General features: G+C 43.7%; 1 protein-coding gene and 1 long non-coding RNA gene across 11 annotated transcripts in view; one reads left to right on the forward strand and one right to left on the reverse strand.

Annotated features, from left to right (window-relative positions):
* The window catches only part of Slc8a3 (solute carrier family 8 member A3), a 144,875-nt gene that overhangs the window by 18,676 nt on the left and 109,936 nt on the right, over nt 1–16,263 (reverse strand). The window lies entirely within an intron of this gene.
* Nucleotides 2,056–16,263, forward strand: part of LOC147822752 (uncharacterized) — a 33,148-nt gene continuing 18,940 nt past the window's right edge. Inside the window, exons 1-5 of the long non-coding RNA XR_015445018.1 lie at nt 2,056–2,143; nt 2,253–2,346; nt 3,263–3,447; nt 4,000–4,106; nt 4,320–4,450. This is a non-coding gene — a long non-coding RNA (uncharacterized LOC147822752). The remainder of the gene's footprint in view (nt 2,144–2,252; nt 2,347–3,262; nt 3,448–3,999; nt 4,107–4,319; nt 4,451–16,263) is intronic.

Genomic DNA, 16,263 nt, shown 5'->3' on the forward strand with positions numbered 1-16,263 from the left:
CAGTTATGAGAGCAACTGAAGAATGCACGGTCCCCCCTTATCCATGACAGATATGTAACAAGACCCAGTGGACAACATATGCTATGTTTTTTCCTACACATACCTATGAAAATGTTTAATTTTATGTTAGTCACAATAAGACATTAACAACAACCAATAATAAAATAGAACAATTCTAACAACATACTACAATAAAAGTCATTTAAAACTTATAAGTTGTTTATTTCTGGAGTCCTCTCTTTAGCACGGGTAACTGGAGCAGTTGATAAGGGTTATTACTGTGTACATATCAAGGATCAGTGATTCAGGCCCGCCCATAATGTTTGCTTCATTTTCCTTTTGCTTTTAGGATAAGAAAGCATTTTTTGACTTTCAAAGTCAGTTGACGTTGATTTTTTTAAAAAACAACGTATGTTCTAGAAAGGACAGAAAGAGAGGGACACATGGGCCTATGGGAATCTCGCCCAGCAACAGCAGAATTTGTCTTTTTCTGTATGACAGGGAGTATCACGGGGGAGCCAGGAGGCCTGCTCAACTCGTGTCACGCATTCTGCTAATTCACGAGAGGCCTCAAAGACAGCTGACACTGTTCCCAACCCAGCTTTTGCCATCACTGCACACCCCAGGGGACCACGTTAACTTTAGTGCACTTTGGATCATGATTGTTTCCAAGGCCTGTAGTTAGCTCTGTGAGTGACACAATTATGCCACTTTGCATGTTGAAAAGTACTATTTTGTTAATGTAAATATTTGAAAATAGAAACTGGCTCAAGTAATCCTGTTTGCCTTTCTTCTTTTGAAAAAATAATAATGGTTAATAGAAGAAAGGGAAAGTAAAAAGGATCAAGATGTGATATGTATATGTATCAATTCCCCAGGATGAATGTATTTATGATGCATTGCAAACATATACTTTAAAAAATTCTTCTAGTGGCTTTAAAAACAGAAGGAGACGCGGGCCTCTCTCCAATGTTTGCTTAACTGGAGGACGTTTCGAGACCAGACCCCAGCCAAGATGTTGTGGCCACTCCCGGAGAGTGATGGGAAGGTGTGGAGCTGAGCCTTTCTGCAGCAATGGGCATGAAGAGACCCACTGGGAGCCCTGGTCTGCTCCCACACAGGGATTCCCCATCTATACTCTGCTCCCAAGTCCTTTGTTGAGGAGACTGAGGCCTTCAGCTCTTCTTTATAATGTAGCAATATCTTTACAGTATAACTAGGGATAGCCTCTCTGCTCACCTATACAGTTTTGGCTGGACATCTACAGAGCCTTTGTTGTCCATGTCATCCACACTGCAAATCTTGCAGAATCAACTCTGATTCATCTCTTCCAAAGTGAATGTAACACAGTTACACACTAGTACACCCTGGTCCCCACTGTCTGACTGATTACAGAAACAAAGACTCCACCCTCATCACCTGGCAGACCCATCCTGGTCACAGAAAGCCCTGGTTGGGCACCATGGACAGCGTTACTGGGCATCTGGGAAAGCCACAGCACTTGGGCTTTCCTTCCTGCAGGAGGTGGAGACTGAGGACCTACATTGAAATCTTTTCTCTACCCCTCTCCAACTGGGACACCATGGCCAACTTGGTAAAGTTCTCCATGTCTCATGTAAAATGGAACAGTAATACCCACTTCATGGTGTTCTTAGAATGAGATAATGCATAGAAATCCCTTAGCAGGATGTGTATCCTCTTTTAAGAGTTTAATAAATAGCAACCATTATTACTAAGAGTAATAACAACCCTGGTGTGGTAGTTTGAGAGTAATATGTAATGGAACCTTATCATCTCCAGCCATTAAGTCAGAAAACCAGGGGAAATCAATAAATAGAATTGGTGAGCCAGGAGGCAATGTAGGCTGGAAACAGAAGGCAGGTCAAGCAAGGGCTGGTTCAAACAGGACGATAGCTCCCAAGTGGGTTATTAGAGGGCTTGGAGTGTTGGGAGTGGTAACAGAGAGTGCCTCTTGTTCCCTCTCAAAATCTGGCCTCTGCTTCTGTCAGCGACCAGCTCTGGGCAGCACAAACCACGTGTCAGATGACACAGCAGGGCTTGGGCTTGTTTTGGTATTCAGTGAACATCGTAGTTGAGGATGAGAGACACAGGACAGGCATGAATCACAGCAGCGGGGATTCAGGTGAGCGAGGGGAGGCACCTGTGGGAGGGAGGATGAGTGGGGTGGCAGGGCGTGGGATTCCCCCACTGAGATGGTTCACAGCCATGAATCACATCTGTTTGGACTTAAGGTGTTACCCTGCCTGGAGGCTAAAGAAATTCCTTCCAACTCCTGAAGACTGGAAAAGTTCTCACTTCTGCTGAAGTCACCATCACAATGAGCCCGTAAGAACATTTAAATTTAGTACGAGTCACACTAGTTAGTCTGGAGCTCCCTTTCTAAACTGTTCTCCCCATTTCAGTCAACAACACCAGCATCTACCAAGTAGCTCAAGCCTTAAATCTTGAATTACGCTGATTCCTCTTTCCCTCATCCCTCCTCCTCTGCCTCCCACTCAAACCCCATCCTACCACCTTCCCCTCTTCTACCAAGGTCAGAGCACCACTGCCTCTCCCTTGAACTGCTGCAGCTTCCTAAAAGATTTTCCTACCCCCGACTTTGCTCTCCTTCTTTAATCCCCATCCTACATTACAGTCAGTGTTGTGGATTAAAAGTGCAGCCCAGGTCCTGCCAGACTCCTGCAGTGAGGATGAACGCTGAGCCCTCACCGTGGCCAGGGGAGCTTGCATGGATAGGCTGCTCTTGACCTTCTGACCTCTTCCACCTCTTTCACCATGGGCTCCCCTTGCTCTGGGTCCCAGGCACAGTGATCTTCCTGTGCCTCAGGTCAGGTGCTCCTCCATTCAAGGGTGCTGCCATTGCTGTTCCCTCTGGCTGGGACGCTATTCACCCATCTGGGCTTATCTTCATCCACTGGGCTCTCTCATAAGCATCTCGGAGAGGCCTTCCATGGCCAGCTTACCTCAAGGACACCCTTCCCCAGTATAGGTCATGTTCTATCATGTTACTCCATTTGCTAGCAATGGTCCACTAACCGTGCCTGAAGTTAGCTGATGAGTAACTTGTTTACTGTCTGTCCCCACAAGGACAGGGGATGTGCCTGTCTTGTCACTGCAGCCCTAGTGCCCAGCATAGTGCTTGGGCACAAAGGAGGCCCTCAGTCAGGACTTGCTGAGTGACTGCTGGTGAATTTCTGACACACCTGGGGCTTCTGAAATGAATCTACTCTCTTTTTTGCAGCAAAAATATACCATGAGAGACAAACTATTTTGAAGTCTACTTTGATGACATGGCTATGGATTCTCAGGGGAACAACCTGGCTGGAAGCCAGGTCAACTAACTTAGTCCCTCAGCTTACTTAATATACTACATTTGCCCACTCTACATAAGATCTCTCCAACAGCCAGGACCACTCACTGGCTCAGGTGAGGGTTCATGAGTCCTATGGCCTCTATTCCCAATTCCTCCTTCCAGCTCAGTGGTGGTGATTAGCATGGGGAACGGCCGGGAGAAGCTATTCCTTGGGCCAGCACTGCAGTCAGAGTTTGTGAGGCCTGCACCAGCCGAAGGAGGTACCAATGCTCAAGGTGCTCCCAACTCAGACCTGTCTGAACCTCTTAGAAAAGAAGCTCCCAGGAGATCTCCCCCCAACAGCTCAGAGAGCATTAGGAAAATCATTCCCAAGTGGCCTGGCTGGCCTCTCAGAACATTCCTCGGTGTTGAGGACACCCAGTCCCCAATCAGGCCTCATCTTCTCAGGGCACTGCAAAGGGACCAGTTCTCCTTAACTGTTGAGTCCCTTCAGAATGAAAGGGGAGGACACATATTTATTTAGTTGAATGAATGAATGGCACAGTGGAGTCCTCATGAGTTTCACTCGATACAGGAAAGAAGGAACCAGAGATACGTGTATTTACATTGTATCTGGCACCATGAAAAGAACTTTCTTCTTCTTAATTTTTTTTTTTTTGAGACAGGGTCTCACTATATAATTCAGACTGTCCCTGAACTCACTATGTAGACCAGACTGGCCTCAAACTCTCAGTGATCCTCCTGCCTCGGCTTCATGAGTGCTGGATTACAGGTATGCACCACTACACCCGGCAAGAACTTTCTAACTTCATCTTTACTTTTGCTGTTAACATAGGTATTATTATTATTATTACTTCCATTTTAAAGATAAGAAAACAAGTGCTCAGAGAGGTTAAATAAATTTTGCACAGTCACACAGCTAGAAAGCAGCAGTGCTGGGGTTTTAGCATATAACCCTATTCATCTGACAGTTTATTTCTTACAGACAGGTGGATAAGCTCTGTGTGCCATTCCCAAGCTGCTGCGGCACATGGAGGAACCATGGAATCCCCCTCTCCCTGCACTGAAATTCAGCAGCATGGGCAGTACTAAGTGGATCTGTCCCTGCATCATATTGTGAGTAGGTGGTTTCTCAACCCTTCAGCCCGCCCATGCTAGAAAGACAGGTAATCTCTCAATACAGGCTGGGCTTCCGGGTCTCTAACTTCCTCCCTCTGGCTTCCTACTAAGTGACTGTTTGCCGTATAAAGAAGGTCTCCCTCATAATATGTGTAAATGCATCCTGTCTGCTAAAGGCCAGAGAAGCTCAGAGGGGCTGAAGGGCTGGGAGCCTTTCCCTGGAAGCTTCTAGAAGCCTCATGTCTCCTGTCGGTTCTTTTCTTTATGGTCTTCTTTAGCTTCTTCGTTGAGCACCAGAAGCCGCCATCTATTCCCCAGTCAGGTTTCAGACTCTGTGAACCTCTAAGAGCCCACGCCCTCATTGCACCCTAATAGCTCAAGACTTCCCCACCCACCTAGGCCTGACCAAGGTCTGAGGAAAAGGTTCCTGTCTCTTCAGAAGGCTCAGGATGCTTTAATTTATTTTCTCTTAAAAAATAAGTGTGTCATGAGGTTCCTGAAAACAAGACTTCTCTGACTGTAGTGCACACAGGAACCACATGGGCATTTTGTCAACTTGCAGATTTTGGCTCAGTGGATCTGGGTTGGGGCTTGAGATGGTGCGTTTCTAACATGCTCTGAGGATATGTCAGTGCTGTTGGTCTGTGGTGAAGACTCCTTGGAGAAGTTTTTCTGGGTCTATTACAAATGTAAGGAAAGCAAAGCAGCTGCTCAAATGCTAGTGGTAGTCAGAAAGCTAGCATTTTAGCGAAAGGCTGGACTAATGAGGTAAATTCTGGCACTCTTATTTTGAAAGGGGCTGTGATGTTTAGGGTAGAGTGTCAACTTGATTGGTCTTGGGATCCACCTTGAGGGACTGGTGGAGCACACTTCTGAGCATGTCTGGATGTGTCTGGGTTGGTTGTGGGGGTAGGGCCTTGGATCTAGTCCCTCATCCTGTCCTCTGGCACTGTTCCCCTCCTCTGCTTCCTTGCCACCAAGAATTGAGCATCTTTGCTTTGCCATGCCTTTCTGCCATGATGTTCCTGCCTTGGAGCCTGCCAACCATGGGCTGAATCCCCTGACACCCTTTAAACCTCTTCTCCTTTATGCTGTGCATGTTGGGTATCATGTGTCAATGATAAGAAGCTGACTAAACAGGGGCTAGAAAAGTCCAGAATCTGCCATTCAATATAATTTGCTAATATTTTAAATGCTTACCTTTTTCTAGACATGGTTCTAAACACTTCACTAGTATTAAGTAATTTAATCACAAACTTGAGAGGTAGGTATGGGCCAGTGTTATTCTTTCTCTATATACTATTACATTTAATCTTCATTATAACCTGTGAGGTAGGTACAACCTTTATCTCTGTTCCCACAGATGAGGTACCAGAAGGCCAGAGAAGTTAAGAGCCTTGCTCAAGGTCAAAGCTAAATAAGTGTCAGAGCTAGGACTTAAACATGACCATGTAGCTCTAAACACTGTGTTTCTAACTACTGGGGTCTCATATGTAGGTACAGAGGAAAGACATCTCCTGGGATAGATGGCATCTACTCCAAGGGTCCTGGTGCTGTCATAGCACAGCTTCCAAAAGACAAGGACCATTGGTGAGGAGTTCCAAGGGATGTGAATTTAACTCTACCGTTTATCGATGAACTGGCTTATAAGGGAGTGATTACCCATTGCTGTGGTATTAAAAAGTGGGATGGTGGGCCGGGGATTTAGCCCAGAGTTTCCGTTGCCGGCCTCGCAAGCTCAAGGATCGGAGTTCGATCCCCGGTACCAAAAAAAAAAAAAAAAAAAAAAAAAAAATGGGATGGTTACCATGAATGAAAAAGTCCTCAGAAAGGATTGTTGCATGGAGGGGGTCAAGGAGATAACCCTAAAGTGCTGCATCCAGTCGTGAACAGGTAAGCAGCTCTCTAGGAACATGGGTCATTCACCTTCCATGATGAAAGACTCATGCTAGAGTCCATTTAGATCTACTAGTGATTAACAGCTATCTTGCAAAATCTCTACACATTTAGCAATCAGTTCTTCTGAGCTGGTAGGATTTTTTTCCAGTAGACCGCTTACAGTGTTAGATTGTTTGAGAGAGGTTATGATGGGAAAGAGTAGCTCTGATTGATTTACAAATTATTTTGCCACAGGCAAGAGTTTGCTCTTGGGTAAGTATCTGATGATAAAATGAGGTATTAATGTGCTTATTGAAAAAGCCTGTGAAAAAAGGCATGAAGATTTGCCTTTTTAAAAAAAGATTGGAGTAGTTGAAGAGGCTGTGGTAGACAGAATTTCAAAAATGTGCCACCAGAGATGTTCTATCCTAATCCCTGGGACTTAGGAATATGCTGGTCTATCATCCCAGAATGTTATGTGGGATGGTGTTATGGCTTGTGTCTCAATGTTCTCCCAAGCCTCATGTGATCATGGGGAGTGCTTTTCAGAGGTGGCTGGATCTAAAGTGTGTGATGCTGGAATCAAGGGTGTGTGATTCCTAAATTAGTCCACTGATTGGTTTGCCATAGTTTTGAGTATGGATAATGAATGGGAAGGCCCACTCTGGGTGTGAGCGCTACCTGCCCTAAGGACATCTAGCCTGGATAGAATATAAGAGACAGAAAGAAGGCTGCTGTTGTCGTTTGCTGCTTTGCTGGTTCTTTGCTACTTTGATGTTTTGCTGCCTACCATGAACTGTTTCTTCTTTGTGATGCCCTTCTGCCATGCCTCCCTGCTTTGGAGCCAGCCAGCTATGAACTGAAACCTCTGGAAACTGTGGGCTAAATAAACCTTTCCTCCTTTAACTTTGGATGTGGGGTATTTTGTTTCAGCAATGAGAAAAAGTAACTAAGACAGATGGTATGTGAAATGGTTCAGCTGGTCTTAAAAGGGGGAATACACAGGTGGGCCTGGTCCAATTACATGAGCCCTGAAAAACAGAGACTTTTCTCTAGCTGAAGAACAAGGGAAGCCAGAAGCATATGAAGCAGCAGAGGCCTCAATATACCACTTTTAGTTGGAAGATGGAAAGCGAGAAGAAGCACAGGCAGCCTTTAGGTGCAGGAGTGTCCCTTAGATGGTGGCAAGCAAGGAGGCAGGACTGCAACTCTAGCTATCAAAGAAATGGTTCTGGCAACCATTTTGTAACCCTGGAAACAGATACTTCTGCTGAGCCTGGCCAACCCTATGATTTCAGACTTGTAAGACCCTGAGTAGAGAACCCTGTCACGTCTACACGGACTTCTGTGCTATTGAATTGTAAGATAAAATGGAAGTTGTTTTAAACCTCCAACTTTATGATGATTTGTTGCCCAGTCATATGGGAGGTGTACTTATTGCATGGAGGCACAAACTGAGCCAGATGATCTCTTGGGATTATCCTGCAGCATCTATTTTGTCTTGATGGAAAGGCCTTTGGTGCAAAGTAGAAAGAGGATTCAGCCTTGGAGATACATAGCTTGGCAAGAATAGTGTGCCTTCCTCTGGCTTATGTGGCACTGTGCCATGGTGCAGGATTTAGTGGAGAGCGCTGGCTGGAGTTTAGCCTCCACTCTGGGTCTTTATGCAGTGCACAACCCACGTAACTGTGTTGCAGCTCTGATAGGCAGATTGTTGCCTTGTTCACTAATCCACACCCACACGGCAGGAATAAGGGACTGGCTGAGGCAAAGGGATAGATTTCACTGAAGAGTTTTCTGCAGTTTGGGGCATGATCAGGTGAAGGGGGCGGTAATCAGAACTGGAGGTACAAACTGGGATGGAAGAGTGTTTGGGGTTGTATGAGGGAGAATAGTAGGATCCTATTGTTTATTCTGGGTTCTTCTGCTAAGTCCCCTGCTGCTTGCAGCTTCTCTGCACCTATGGCCAGCTGCACTGATCAGAGGAAGCCTGAGGATATTGCTTCCCCTGGGCAAATGCAAGAACATTTTGTCTCTCCTGACAATTAAGGCTTGACTGCTGGGCATGGCCATGGGTGCACACCCACATATCTGAGGACTTGGCACCCATTCTCTCCATTCCAAAATGTCTAGGCTCATAACTGGACACCACAGCTCATAAATGGACAGCTCTGCCCTTCTAAATATCCACTTTGGGGATGGGGTGAAGGTCAGTGATAGACCTCGGGTTTAACATGCACAAAGCCTTGGATTCAATTCCCAGCACCAAAAAAAATTAATAAATATATCTATATCTACATCTATATCTTCTCCACTTTCTCAGTGCCTAAAGAGCTTGTTACCTGTGGCTAGAGGGAAAAGAGCATTTGAGGTAACTGTATGGTCATGGAACTAGGCTTCATGATATGATCAGAAGCAAGGTGACCCTAACCCAAATGGGCGACTCACTCTGTTTCTCAAAGGTCAGGGTAAAATAAGGGAATTTCTAATTTAGAAAAGCAGTCTTCTTAAGCAGGTGCCCTTCCCTTTGATGGCTGTCATGTCTTGCAGGGCAGATCTACAAGATAGAAAGGATCTTGTATCATAACTTTTATCTCTCCTGACTTTCTTAGAGGATAAAACTTTGATCCCATGAATTGGAAGGTCTCTGTCCATCCATCCATCCATCCAACCATCCATCCAATCATCTATCCATTTTTACAAACTTGTATTTTCAAATTTGTTCACACAAACTCTTAAATTCTCCTCATTATTCTCCAAACATTTCACCCCTCTGCTTGCTTCATAACCCCTCCTTCCCTCCCTCCTTCCTTCTTTCCTTCCTTCCCTCATCTATCAGTCCGTCCATATATCTATTCCTCTTCTTCAATGAATATTTATTAACCACTGATACATTCCAGGTACAATTATCAGCCAAAAATATACAACTTCTGCTTTTAAAGTGTCCTCTGTGTAGTGGGGAGGCAGATGATTAATCAAGTGGTTTTTGTGAAGTTTGATAAGTATAGTGCTAGGGAAGAGCAGGGCTGGGGAAGCTTGTGACCTAGAATAAGGAGCTCAGTGAAGCTCTTACAGAGGAAGGGATATTTAAGCAGATACTTGAATGATCAGTTGAGTTGGTTTGGTCTTGAGGATAAGAGTCTTCCAGAAAGAGGGACAGCATGTGCTTGCTGGAGATAAGATACATGCTGGCTTCAAGGGGTGACATGAGTTTGGTTTGGCTACAGAATCAAGTATGTAAGCCTTTCTGAAGAGCTGGGATTCCCTGTTGTGATGTCTAGCTAGCCCTATCCCCCTGTGCCACTAAGGTAGAGCCAAGGTATTTGGCTGCTGAGTTTCCTACACGCGGTTGTTGTACTAAATTAATCATGTGCCGTCAGAAGTACTTCCTGCTTGCTCCACATAATTATCTTGCCTCTTGAATTAGACTGTATTTCAGGGGCTCATAATGTCTTATCCCCATCTCCCTTTAAATGGTTCCTCTTCAATGGTTAGCCCAGCTCTGGGTACAGATTTCTGAAATATCTATTGGATACATGGCCTCAGAATCATCCATCCCTCCATTTGTCCCCCATCTGCTCATTAGTACAAGTATGCCCTGCTTTCATGGTACTCATAGCCTAATGGTGTGTAAAGAGATATCATATACACAGGAAAGTATCCCTTTGGGTCTAGGGATGTATGTAGCTCAGTGGTATGGTGCTTTCCTAACATATGTGAGGCCCTGAGTTCAATTTTCAGCACTACATACAAAAAAGTTATCTATATCTATGTGTACCTCTTTTGTGCCTCTCCCCTTTGCTTGTGTGCAATTTCCATGGGGCAGTGGACAATATTAAGCCTTAGATCATTCAGTGTCTCTATGGAGAGAACCAACTCACATTCCTCAGGCAGCTCAAATAAGTCTTGGCTTGAAAATACACCAAACTTTGGCTGGGGGTATTACAATCCCCAACTGGAAACTATACTACAAAGCTACTGTGATAAAAACAGCATGGTACTGGCAAAGAAGCAAACCCAAGGATCAGTGGAATAGATTAGAAGATGCAGAAACAACTACAGATATACTCAGCAACCTCATCTTTGACAAAGGATCCAACCATCCTTATTGGAGGAAAGATAGCCTATTTAATAAATGGTGTTGGAAAAACTAGATTTCAACCTGCCAAAGATGAAAACTAGACCCATACCTATCACCATACACTAAACTAAGATAGAAATGGATTAAAGATCTAAATATTAAGACAGAAACATTAAATTTTCTGGAAGATAAGTTAGGTAGAACACTTGAAGACATTGGCATAGGGAAAGACTTCATGAACAAAACTTCAGTAGCACAGGAACTAGCACAAAGAATCAACAACTGGGATCTCATCTTATTAAAAAGCTTCTGCACTGCAAGAGAAACCACCAACAGAGCTAAGAGACAACCTACAATGTGGGAAAAAATTTTCAGCAGCTGTACCTTAGACAAAGAACTAATGTCTAGAATATATAAAGAACTGAAAAAAATCAGACCCCCCCAAATTCAAAGACCCAATTCAAAAATGGGCATCTGAAATGAGCAGACATTTCTCAGACAAAGAAGTAAAAGCAGCAAATAAATATATGAAAAAATGTTCAACATCACTCATCATTTGAGAGATGGAGATGAAAACAACACTGAGATTCTACCTCACCCCAGAAAGAATGGCTGCTATTAAGAAATCATCCAATAACAAATGCTGGAGAGAGTGTGGGGAGAAAGGAACCCTTCCCCATTGTTGGTGGGAGTGCAAACTGGTGCAACCACTGTGGAAATCAGTATGGAGATATCTCAGAGAACTAGGCTTAGAGGTCCCATTTGACCCAGCTATCCCCCTGCTGAGTATCTTCCCCCCAAAATTAAAAGAATCTTACCACAGTGATATATGTCCACCCATGTTTATAGCGGCACAGTTTGTAATAGCTAAAGCTTGGAAATAACTCAAGTGCCCATCAACTGGAGACTGGATAAAGAAGATGTGGGGTTTTTAAAAAATAAAATGGAGTACTACTCAGGCATAAACAACAAGAAACTAGAGACATTTATAGCTAAATGGATGCATATCGAGGCCATCCTCTTAAGTGAAATAAATAGGACACACATGTGTAAATACTGAATAGTTTCTCTACTGTGAGAAACTGAAAGTGTAATTTAGGATTAAAATGATTAAAATGAACAATTGATAATTTGAAATAGGAAGAAAAGGTTCAAAGGGGTAGGGGTGGCAGGAGTGGAAGGGGAGAGGTCAGAGTTACAGGCTGGAATCTGGAAAGAATCCATATATAAATTGTGTTTTAAACTATAGGAAGAGATGTAGATAGAGACTAGGCTGGAGCTCATCAGTGGGTTGGGAAGGAAGAGTCACTGAGATCAAAGAAGAGAAGGGTGTGTTTCTAGAAGAAGCACATACAACTATGTACAGTACACAGTACTCAATAGTGTGATAAATGACTGTTACTCTTTTAGGTACTCATCATAACATGCTGTGCTTTTCATCCTTTAGAGCATAGTCCTACTTATATAAAAGTTTACTGTAAAACAGTGTGCTGCTATGCCAGTGGTAGCCTCATGTATCTTGTGTTTAACTGTGCATTTGGGTAATATCAAGGGGCCATCACAGATGATTGATGTATACCTTCTCAGTGTGCACTTAGAAGTTGGCACTCTGTGTGGTACTTTGGGATACACACAGATGAAATTGCCTAATAACATATTTCTCAGATTATATCTCCAGCACATGTCACACGACTGTATTGAAATTTAAATAAAAATAATTTGGGCCTATGTGGCATCTACTAGTTAATTAGAATTTTTTCTTCAGACCACTATTTGTTCAATATTAGTTTTGAAAATGTTTCTAAAACAAATCACATCTTCTGATGTCTTGTTAATGCTTGAGATTTTTAAAAAATTATATGGAAAACTGTTTAAGTACTTTTCAGTTTAGCTTTGGTTGAGTTCTATTATATTTGAATATTATTATAGTTTTTCCCCTTGCATTGCTTTTCTTTGAATAATTTTAATTTTTGTATATGTGTGTGTTTAGTGAATGATAATAAAGTTATACATTTAAAAAATAAAAAAATTTTAAAAAAGAAAAAAAAATGAAAATACTCCAAACCTAAAGGAGGCTCCTAAATTTGACTATTTCTCATGGCTACCGAGCAAAGATAAAAATGTGTGTGTGTGTGTGTGCGCGCGTGTGCGTGCATGTGCACACAGGTGGGAAATGAACGTAATGAACGTACCCACCCACTATGTCATTACAGTTTCTCTGTTAGGACAAGAGTATTCTAGCCTTTTTAGGCTGCCATAAATGGTGCTCTCCTGTGGTGGGAAGTGCTCTATGATCCTGATTGGGTGTGGATGCATGTGAAAGGAGGCACTAGGGGAGATGAGGGTTCGGACCCTTCCACCATAATGAGAGAGAGAAACAGCCTTCTTGAAAGTACTAATCTCTGTAGGGGTCTTGCTTAGTTGTTCTCAAAGGGGAATTAAATTTCTAGTATCTGTAGCAGTGAGTTTATACAGATTTCAGCTCTGTATATGCCTTATTTACAGCCCTATTTAGGCCCCAAGTTTGCTATTTATAGCTCTATTTGAGCCCCAAGTTTTCTATGACTCACCCCAAGGGAGTAGGATGGAGAAAGATAGAAGATTCACAGCTCCAGTTCTCTCCCTCTTCTCAGTAAGGAAGGGAAGAAGAAGAAGAAGAAGAAGAAGAAGAAGAAGAAGAAGAAGAAGAAGAAGAAGAAGAAGAAGAAGAAGAAGAAGAAGAAGAAGAAGAAGAAGAAGAAGAAGAAGAAGAAGAAGAAGAAGAAGAAGAAGAAGAAGAAGAAGAAGAGGAAGAAGAAGAGGAAGAGGAAGAGGAAGAGGAAGAGGAAGAGGAAGAGGAAGAGGAAGAGGAAGAGGAAGAGGAAGAGGAAGAGGAAGAGGAAGAAGAGGAGGAGGAGGAGGAAGAGGAAGAGGAAGAGGAAGAGGAGGAAGAAAGAAGAAGAAGAAGAAGAAGAAGAAGAAGAAGAAGAAGAAGAAGAAGAAGAAGAAGAAGAAGAAGAAGAAGAAGAAGAAGAAGAAGAAAAATCTCACCAGTGGTTTGGGAATAAATGGTTGCTGTGCCCTTAAATTGATAAACCCTCCTCTTGGAAAGGCGCTGGGAATAATCTAAAAATAATCTACAATTTATTTAACAATGTGTCTGCTCCCAGTACCAAAGACAACAAGTAGCTGGTTATCTGTTTCATGGCTTTGGAGACACTGGGTCTCTGTCTGGCTTTCTCTCTCTGCTGAGGATCCCCTTTTAAAGAATTATTTTGATTCAAGCAGAAAAGAGAAGTCTGTATTGTATAGACATAAAACTTCAGACCCAAGAAAAACCTCCTAATAATTAAAGGAGAAGGGAGCTGGCTCTGCAGGCCTCGAGTCAAACTCAGACAAAGCTCCCTACCTCCCAGCTTAACTCCTTGTCCACCTGAGCATTTACAAAGCCTATATTTCTGGTGTGTAATTTCTAGAGATCACAGTGAATAGCAAATCCAGAAAGATTGCTGTACCTGAGCTGGGCAAAGAAAATCCATTTAGAAACTTAGCTACATGGAACATTAGCTGATGCTATGGACATTTTCTTTATGGAACCAAGTAGGCACCCAACAAAAGCAGGGCTATAGCACTGTACAACTGACCTGGCTCCATGTGCGCAGAAATGTGGGAAAGCCACCCTGGGGGTGAGCACTGCAGTGGCCCATGGTGGCCCTGGATGAGGGAGGGGCATACATTTTAGATGTATTGAATTATGAGTCCCAAAAGAGTTGTCAAAATTTCCTCCTGTAACTCTTTAAGTGACCTGTTTTCTAGTTCAAGCTCACACAGCTGGAGCCAGAAGGCTATGTCCTAGCTCCAGCTCAGCTGAAGAGGTGGTGTAGTCTGTGCCATAATGGGAGAGTTTAACTCACTGCTGGTTTCCCAGAGCCTGGTGATTTTGCGGAGAGCAGAGTAGGCAAATTTCTTGGGGAATACAGTGTAAAAACAGAAGCTGTTTCACTAGGGTGGGGAGCAGAAACAGAAATCATATTACCTTTACATTTAAAGGTTTGAAGTTCTTCTAATGGTCCACACAAGAGACTGACAGACTATAGAATAATAGACCCAGGACCAGGATGAGGGTGAGACAAGCGAGATCCAGATGGAGAATGCAAGGGTCAACAAAAACTCAGCAGTCAAGCTAAATAACACGCTAGTGCTTCAGTTAACAAATCCAAATTAATGCGCAACATCCTGAGGAACAATACATTAAATGTTAAATGAAGGCAGGTGCCATCCTGCACTCAGACGACTTGCCTCACCAGTCCTGGCCCTTGCTCCATCACTCTGATGTCTTGTGCTGCAAGGGAGAGAATGGTAGACTAGGAAAAGACCTGATTTTCAGTTCTGCTCCTGCTTCTTCCTTGCTGCAGGGTCTTCTAGGCCAGCAACCCTCAGAGAGCTTATAGGAAGAGGACAAGAAGCCCTGTTTCTCTTGAATTTTTATGGGTAATGATAGGGAAAATCCCCCCCAATCCTTGTTTTTGGAAATTGCAGGTCTTATTCAACGGAGTGTGTGTGTGTGTGTGTGCGTGCGCGCGCATATACTGTAATGTGGGTATATGTGTGTGTAATGTAAATAGGACTCCTAGTTTACCCTCCAGAGCTAACCCTAAGCCTTTTAGGAGTTCAGGCCACTCGCTCAACCTTGCAGCCTGTCTGTCTGCTACCACCCCATGCTTCCCTCGCTCCTCCTCCTCCTGTTCCTCACTGGAGGAAGTTCTGCCATCTGCAAGAGCCCAGCTCCCATGCTGCCACCTAGAGTTTGTCATAGGCTTGACCTCCAGAGTGCTCCTTAATTTTAGCCAATAGCGAAGGGATGGTTGGAGGATGAGATGTCTTCTTTGATGCCATTGTCTTTGAATTGCGGACGGATGGTGGCCAGATCTTTATGTCCCTAGCTCCTGCCTCCTCCCTTTGTCCGTCATGGTGAGCTGCACAACCTCCATTTCTCAGTGTGGTCCTGCTCCTGGAACCCCTCCACTCCGCTCAAACGACTCTCACCTCTTGCCTGCACTCTTGAAACAGCCAATTAGCTCACCTCCCTGCTTTCATTCCTCTCGTCCTGTGACAGACCATTCTCCGTTCAGCAACCAAAGTACTTTTAAAGTTTTTAAAGGAAGACTGTAACATGCCACCCCTTACTTAAACCCTGGATTTGTTCCCACTGCACTTGGAATACAAGTGAAATTTGTAATCTAACCAAGAAATTCTGCAATGTTAGCATACTTGGAATCATCTGGTAGGCTTGCTACAACACAGAACACTAGCCCCATCTTCAGGGTTCTCGATTCAGTAGGTCTGGATGGGGCCAGAGTGTGCATTTCGGTAGGTTCCCGGGGCCTATTTCTGTGAGCTCTAGACCCATGCTAAGAGTCACTGATTGAACTTGGGCTGTCTCCCAGTGCACCTTCTCCCACTCTTCATCTGCTCTGCCCCAGCCAACCTGCTTTCTTTCTATTTTCTTAAAAGCAGCGACCTCATCCCTGCCGCAGAGCCTTTGTACCAGCCGTCTCCTTCACCTGGAACGTCTCTTCTCTGTACATTTCTATCTCCATTTCCTTTTACAGTGTCTTGGCTTACATGTCACTTCCTTATCTACCCAGTCTGACCTGCCCTCTGGTAACACTCCATGAAATCATCCTGTTTCCTTTTTATCTTGTTTATTTATATAACCTGTTTCCTCCACCAGAATAAAAGCTCCATGAGAGCAAAAGCCTTGTCGGTTTCATTTATCAGCACTTGGTACAGTCTGTGGCACATAGACCATACCAACAATATGTCTGCTGAATGAATGGATGGATGACTTGTGAGTAATAATAGGAGGTGG

This window comes from Heterocephalus glaber, unplaced genomic scaffold, assembly GCF_053883595.1.
Source record: "Heterocephalus glaber isolate CG9 unplaced genomic scaffold, H.glaber_assembly_v1.0 deba00001608, whole genome shotgun sequence".
Taxonomy (NCBI): domain Eukaryota; kingdom Metazoa; phylum Chordata; class Mammalia; order Rodentia; family Bathyergidae; genus Heterocephalus; species Heterocephalus glaber.